Below are 8,021 nucleotides of genomic sequence, written 5' to 3' on the forward strand. Positions count from 1 at the left end.
TCATAAGAATTAAAGCCTAGCAGAGAATCAGTCGGCATGTCAACAATCAGACAAAATAAAACCTACAGTCCTCGATTTTTGTTCCATCTAAAAAAGGTGCAATGTTAGAAACAGGAGTAAAATAAAATGTTGTGCAAATGAGAATCCAGAAAATTCATATAAGCAATGAAGCAAAGATGAAGAATAAATTTAATCTGCAAAATTCGTCTCGAGACTGCCATACTTCACCCAGGAGCTAGGAAAGCTAGAGTGCATATCACACACACATTCAGGCAAGAGTAAAATGCAAGCGCGGTCCTAATTCTTTCCCAAAAGTGTCGATTGGGTCCTAATTCTTTGAAAATGCATATCTGGGTCCTAATTCTTTCTAAGTTGTTCACCCGAGGTCCTAATTTCGTCTGACCGTCGGTGACCAGCTCGCGTGGCGCTTTGACCGCCACCACATCGACTCGAGGGCCCACGCGGGAGATTTCCCGCGGTTGGAGGTTGGGAATTTAAGAAATTTGGCCCCTGGAGTTTATGCTTTCCTCATTCCCCGGTCCCTATGTATTCTGCTCGCTCTCTCCCTCTCTCTGGCGCCACGTTGTCGCCGCCATGTCCGCCGCCGCTAGCTCGTCTGCCGTGAAGCACCGCGGGAAGAAGGCTGCCCAAGCGCCTCCTCCACCTCCAGCATTAGCCCTTTTCTCGCCGCCCATCTCATAGCCGGCCCCAGCGGGTGTGCTGCCGTTGGTACCATGCCCTAGCTGCCGCATTCGATCTACGATTCGTCTTGTGTCAAAATCGGAGGCAAATCCTGGCAGGATTTTCTACAAGTGCCCCAATCACCATGTAAGATTTTCTACAAGTGCCCCAATCGATTTGATGTTTCTGTGTTTCTTTTTGGCTGAATTTTGTTACTCAATTTACGTCAGATTCCACCAAATACTCTTGTGGTCCTAGATATCGAGGGATTCAGTCAAATACTACCATTGATTCGAGCTAAATCAGAATCCAAAGAAAAAGAGGATCGAGAGTTAGGGTTATGGGCACGACACTAACCGTATCGCGGACGAGGATCTCTGGGTAGCCGTAGCACGGGCGCCATCCTAGCGGCGGCGCCGCCGGACAAGCGCCTGCGATGACCGCCTCTTCTCACCGGCCACCGCCGTCGATCGCCCCTGTTTTGCCAGAGCAAAGAGAGGTGAGGAAGTGGAGAGGAAAAGGACTACGGCTGCGGAGAGATTAGGGTTGGGGGCTCTTTTGCAAAAACGCATGGCTGGTCGTTATCCCGCGTGGGCCCTCGAGTCGACGTGGCGGCGGTCAAAGTGCCACGCGAGCTGGTCAGCGGCGGTCAGACGAAATTAGGACCTCGGGTGAACAACTTAGAAAGAATTAGGACCCAAATATGCATTTTCAAAGAATTAGGACCCAGTCGACACTTTTGGGAAAGAATTAGGACCGCGCTTGTATTTTACTCTTCAGGCAAGTAAATTACTTCGATTGAATCCATTCCTTTTCATATATGGCATAAAGGCATCTAGAGAAGAAAAATACTCGAAGATGTCAGTTTACCTTGCTAAGCTCATAAAATCCATCCAACTGATTAAGAAGCTCCATCGTCGTCCGCAGGATCTCACGATCATCACTGGTTCTGGCTGCTCTGCGCCTCGGGTGCGGGCTGTTGCTGTTCGATATTTACATTCCATCACACCAAATCAGCAAAACTGAGAGCTGTTGACTTCAGCAAAAGTGAGAACTGTTGACTTCAGCATGATAATAATGCATAAACCACACAAAAGATGGGGGCGTACTGTTTTTGGGGCCGTGGAAGTGGACGAAGAACTATTGCATCCCATAAAAATGACTTCACCTGCCCGTTACAAGACCAGGCCAACGCAGTTCTCCCCGGACGCGTCGGCGAGGCCGTGGTTCTGCTGCACGAGCGGCAGCCGCGTGCCCTGGAACTCCTGGCGCAGATCCCGCTGTCCCCCTCCCGCGGCAGGTCGCCAACGACCTCGTCCAACCGGATCCGCGCGGCATCGGTCGGCCAACCCAGCACGGCGATGACACGCCACAGCTTGCCCGTACCGTGTGCCGACGTCGCGGATGGGGAGAAGGCCTGGGAGAGTGAGGCGGCGCTCTCTGCAGCAACGACTCAACTCGAACGGCGGAGGAGCAAGGGCAGAGCAGGGGATGGGATGCGGCAGGAGAATGGGGGAGAGGAGAGGCGGGAGCGCCAAGAGGGGACGATGGGCGCGAGGGAGATGCGGGTTAGGCCGACGGGGGTGGCGTCTGGCCGGTTGTTCTCCTCCCGGTGGCTCCCCAGATCTGGCGGCGGCTGCAAGAAACGAGATGAGGAGACGGCAGCTGCGGCGGCGGCGTTTCTGGGGAGAGGAGGGGAGAGAAGGCTGCGTGTGGCAATTCGGGCGTAACCCCTCCATCTCCTTTTCCCTACCGTGTTTTTTTCTACATGTGATGACGTGGCTATCGCGGGGAGGCGCCTTTGATGCGCAGCTGAATGGTTTTAATTTATGATATGTGCTTGATTAATATATTGGTCAACATATATTCGATGCTTTCCCGTTCGTCTTTTAGATAAAAGGCCAGAGCCCGACTTTATAAATAAAGCCACCAGGCAGAGTTAATACATATCCTAGAGACCAGCACGAGAGTAAGCAAAGTATCAACCCAAGACAACACGAGAGAATAGTCTGAGTACATGGCTCCCAGACCAGTACACGGCTCGCAGGCCGGAGAAGAAAGATAACGAAAGCCGACCACCAGCGACTAGGTGCCTGCTTGAACTGGGGAGATGGAGATAGCAGAATTTCGGATCTTGGCCAACATGGCGTCGAGGGCGTCCCTGTCTTCCTCCTTAGTTAATGATCTCCACTGCTGCAGGAATATACAGGTCTTAAATAAGCAATCAGAAGGCTTAGCAGGGAAAACATGCTCGATGGTAAATTTATTCCTTGTCGTTCAAAGGGACCAGCACATCGTTGTGAAGCCCACCCAAAACAATCTCCTCTGGGCCCCAACTGAAAGAACATGCGGTGCCCCCATGTTTGGTTTTGGTAATTGATGACAATCTCTATGGACTAATGGTTGTCATTGAGTTATATTTGAAGGATTTGTCCATAGGCATTTCTTGAAGTCCATGTGTTGGTTTCAAGGAGTTTATGTGTTGACCAAGGTGCTATTAAGGAATTAGCCAAAGATTGGTCATGTGAGTGTTTAGCTTATTGCAAGCATGTCTTGAAGAAGAAGATTGTGTGATCATTCATGTTTACCTTCAAGACAGCATCCAAACTAAGAGAGTTGGAAAGATTCAAGGTTGATCAAGACTAAGTCAAGAGTGAATCAAGTTGATCAACTCACAAAGCGTAAAAGATGTACCGAGAGGGATCAAGTGATCCCATGGTATGGTAAGCATTGTCCATTGCACTTTATGTACTAACCCAGGTACGTATCCATGGGCTTGCGTCAAGAGGAAGATATCATACAACCCATGGAAAGAATGACATCAAGTGGTGATCGTCATCAAGATTGCCGTGTGCAAGTTCAAGTGGAGCATCACGAAGAGATCAAGTGCTTGAATCTTGCCATCCATTGTGGTGTCAATGGACTTGTGAAGACGTGCCGAAGAGCGGCTCACCCATAGTGAACTATGGGGGAGCAATCATCTAGTCTTCATCGAGCCAACGCAATCAAGAAAGCTGGTCCAACTTGAGAGAGTCAAGATCGTCTTCATCTAGCTCAAGTGGACCATGTGCAAGGCAAAGGTTTTCCCTTGATAGGTTTTCTATTTTACCGGTCTTGTGGTGGTAGCTGGGAGACCGAGTTATAGGATCGTTTGTCGTACTATCAAGGGGGGCTCTCAAGTTGGTAGCTTGATCGTATCGTTAGTAGAGAGCTCAAACCATTGCATCCTTGCATCATGTTTCTTAGTTCTTGTTTGTTTATCTTTGTGAGTCTTAGAGCTTATGGTCATCTTGATGACAAGCTTGAGTTCATCGAAAACGGAGTTCGCATGCGTCTTCTATGATGTTTTCGGTGTTGGAGGTTTTACCGGTCTTATCCGATGAAGGGTTCTCACCATTTTCTTATGGGACTTTTCTCATTTTCTTATTCTTGATTTTTCTATCAATATTGTGTTAGCCCATGTCGTTAGCTTTCCAACAAACTTGGTTTCGTTGAATTCGGAGTCCGTTTGCAAAAGTTGTGGCTGTTTTGGTAAAGGCTGCAGCGGTACTACCGCGACTAGAGCGGATGTAATTTTTTACTACCGCTCCAGAGCCGTACTACCGTGGCTCCTAAGCGGTAGTACCGCTCCGGACCAAAAACTCGTGTTTTCTCTCTCGTTGGGTTGTTTTGACCGTGCTAAGCGGTAGTACCGCTCCTCCAAGCGGTAGTACCGCTTGTGCACGACCTGAGCACATAACGATTGGATTCGGGAGGTCCTATAAAGTGGGTCTTCTTCCCCAATGAACCTAATTCTTTGAGCTCGTGTTCTTCCCCCATTGTTGACCTTCTTCGAGCTTGCTAACTCTCAATCCCTCCATGGATTCTTGCTAGTTTTTGAGGGAAAAGAGAGAGGAGATCTAGATCCACGTTTCCACCAATCACTTTCTCCTCTAAGTGAGGGGAACCCCTTGGATCTAGATCTTGGAGTTCTTGGTGTTCTCCTTATTGTTCTTCCTCTCATTTTCCTCCCTAGCATTAGTTGCTTTGGTGTGATTTGGAAGAGAAGGACTTGGGCACTCCGTGTGCCCTTGCCATTGCATTTGGTGCATCGGTTTGAGTTCTCCACGTGATACGTGGAAGTTACAAGTTGAGAAGCTTATTACTCTTGGGTGCTTGGTGCCCTTGAGCTTGTTCCTCTTGGGTGCTTGGGCGCCCTAGACGGTTGGTGGTGTTCGGAGCTCAATCATTGTGGTGTAAAGCTTCGGGCAAGCGTCGGGGTCTCCGATTAGGTTGTGGAGATCGCCCCGAGCAATTTGACGGGTACCGGTGACCGCCCCCAAGGGTTGCCAAAGTGTACGGGTCCGGTGACCGCCCCCAAGGGTCGCCATTTGTACGGGTTCGGTGACCGCCCTCAAGGGTCCCTTAGTGGATTAACGGCATCTTGCATTGTGCGAGGGCGTGAGGAGATTACGGTGGCCCTTGTGGCTTCTTGGGGAGCATTGTGCCTCCACACCGCTCCAAATGGAGATTAGCATCCGCAAGGGTGTGAACTTTGGGATACATCATTGTCTCCGCGTGCCTCGGTTATCTCTTACCCGAGCCCTTTACTTATGCAGTTTACTTTGTGATAGCCATATTGTTCTTTGTTATATATTTTGCTATCACATAGTTGCTTATCTTGCTTAGCATAAGTTGTTGGTGCACATAGGTGAGCCTAGTTGTTGTAGGTTTTGTGCTTGACAAATTAACCGCTAGGTTTATTCCGCATTTGTTTAAGCCTAAACCGTAATTATTTTAAAGCGCCTATTCACCCCCCCCCCCTCTAGGCGACATCCACGATCTTTCAATTGGTATCAAAGCCTCGTCTCTCTTTGTTGGGCTTAACCGCCTAGAGAGTAAAGATGTCGACTAGGGTATTAGAATTCTCTGACACTCTTAGTTTCGATGGCACAAATTTTGATGTTTGGTTAATTCGCATGCTTAATCTCTTTAGGGTCATGGACCCAAATTTAGAGCGAATTGTAGATATGGGTTTTTCTCCTCCAAAGGATCCCCAAAGGTTATCTTTAGAGGATGAGAAAAACTCTTATCTCAATACTCAAGCTTCTAATGTGCTTTTCGATGCTTTGAGCAATGTAGTAATATTTCAACTCATGCCGTTCCGGGATGCTCATGAGTTATGGACAAAGCTTCAAGATAAATATGGCGTGTCCAAGATTTGTAAGGATGATTGTTCTTCCTCCACCTCCGGTCGTATAGTCTTCTCAACTTCTTCTACTTCACCTACATGTGGTTTGCCACAAGGTAATGATATGGTGAGTAGTGTTGGTCATTGCAATGATGATAGTATGCTTATTGTGGATGATCCTTCATCACTATATTATTGCAATGCTCCTTCTTTGGGCTTTAACACTTCGAGCACTCCAAATATTTCACATGCTTGTGTTGATAGTCCTTGCATATCATGTAGAAATTGCTTGACTAAATCTCGATGATATGCTTGCTATGTCTTGTTGCCATGATAAAAATGCATCTATTTCCTCGAATTGTTGTGCTAACAATGTAGAGGAAACCAAACATTCCATGGAACAAGATGTGATGTTTAATGGTGCCTCAAGGGATCCTACATCATCATCTATTGCTTTTTGCCTTATGGCTAAGGCGTCAAAGGTATCTCCTACTTTGTACCCCAATATGTCTCTTGATGATGATGTTGATGCTAATGATGATGAGGATAATGATGAAGAGAATGATAATGTTGCCTCCTTAAAAACTAAGGGGGAAATGATTTTTAAAGCTCTTCATAAAAATAAAATTGCTCGTTCCAACTTCATGAAAATAATGTCCATTGCCATTGATGGCAAGAAATACATTGAGGAGTTGGAATCTCATCTAGAGGAGCATGAGGTCACCATTGAGAAAATTGAAGCTCATGGGCGTGATTACGCAAATGAGATCGTGGAGCTATCTCAAGCTCTTGAACATGAACAAACCACCTCCGAATCTCTTGAGGAGACTTTTGCTCTAGAATTATCTAGAGTGAGGGAATCTCATGATAGAGCTCTTGAGGTGGCCAACGATTTCAAAACTAAAAATGCTAAGCTTGAAGTTTCTCATGCTAGACTCCTTGAGGATTTTGAGCACCTCGAAAATGGCTCAAGGGTCATCAAGGGTGAGCTCATCAAAGTCACCGAGTCTCATGCCCAACTTGAAGCTTCTTATTTAAAAGAGCTTGCCAAGTTGCCTTCTCCTCTTGCTGTTAATGATGATGCTTGTTCTACTAATTCTATTACTTGTGAAGCATCCATTTTGAAGGAGAATGTTAAGCTACGGGCTCAACTTGAGGTGCTATCTAGCAATTATGGGAAATTGGAAGAAAGTCATGAAAAGCTCTCAAGCTCTCATGATGATATTCTAGTATCCCATAGTGTGCTAAAGATAGCTCATGAGGCCATGATTGCTAAGGTAACATCTAGTGAGCCTCGTGTGGATACTAGCACTACTTCTAGTCAAAATAGTATATTGCCATGTGCTAGTCCTTGTAATTCATCTACTCACAATGTTGGTACTTCTTGTGATGAATTCCTTTCCTTGCCTTGATGCTCTAACAATGAAGCTTATACTTCCTCTAGTCCTTGTGTTGAGACTAACCATGTAGAGGAAATCAAAGAGCTCAAGGCCCAAGTCACTTCTTTGAAGAAAGACTTGGAAAAGTGTCATGAAGGGAAGGCCACACTCAACAATATCTTGAGTGTGCAAAAATCCCCCAATGACAAAGGTGGACTTGGATTCAACTCCAATAAGAAGAAGAAGTCCAAGTTTAACAAAAAGAAGGGCCAAGAACAAGTCAAGAATTTGGCCAAGATTGTTTGCTTCAAGTGCAAAATAGAAGGGCATCATGTTAGATCTTGCCCATTGAAGAAGAAGGCCATTAGTGTCAAGCAACAAGGGAAGAGGGCACAAGTTCAATCACATGCTCAACCTCAAGTTGAATAAAGCCTCTTCTCAAGAAGACTCAAGTTAATGCTTCTCAAGTTGAGAAATCAAGTGAGAAGAAAGTGAAGAGTAGACGTTGCTACCTATGCCGTGAGAAAGGTCACCTCGCTTCTTCATGCACTAGTGGTAACTTATCCAACCCAATTATTATTGATGATGTCTATTCTCTTGGGAAGGATAAGGTTGGCAATGTGGTTGCCAAGTTTGTTGGTACTCAAAGTGGTTTGAAGCAAAGAACCATTTGGGTAGCCAAGCCTATTGTGACTAACCTCTTAGGACCCAACTTGGTTGGGGACCAACTAGCTCAAACTTGATCAATAGGTGTTGTTGGAGGGCATTGGAGACTTGTCTACATTATGAAG

General features: G+C 46.4%; 1 long non-coding RNA gene across 3 annotated transcripts in view; it reads right to left on the minus strand.

The window, feature by feature from the left end:
- The window catches only part of LOC119278033, a 5,488-nt gene extending 3,087 nt beyond the window's left edge, over positions 1-2,401 (minus strand). The window contains exons 1-3 of one of the 3 annotated variants that reach the window (XR_005137460.1): positions 1,791-2,401; positions 1,552-1,663; positions 1,039-1,157 (exon numbers count right to left, since the gene is read on the minus strand). This is a non-coding gene — a long non-coding RNA (uncharacterized LOC119278033). Of the gene's footprint in view, positions 1-1,038; positions 1,158-1,551; positions 1,718-1,790 lie in introns of all 3 variants that reach the window. The other 2 variants (XR_005137458.1, XR_005137461.1) reach the window with 2 other exon arrangements.
- Between the last annotated feature and the right edge of the window lie 5,620 nt (positions 2,402-8,021).

Source organism: Triticum dicoccoides, chromosome 3B (genome assembly GCF_002162155.2).
Source record: "Triticum dicoccoides isolate Atlit2015 ecotype Zavitan chromosome 3B, WEW_v2.0, whole genome shotgun sequence".
Lineage (NCBI taxonomy): Eukaryota > Viridiplantae > Streptophyta > Magnoliopsida > Poales > Poaceae > Triticum > Triticum dicoccoides.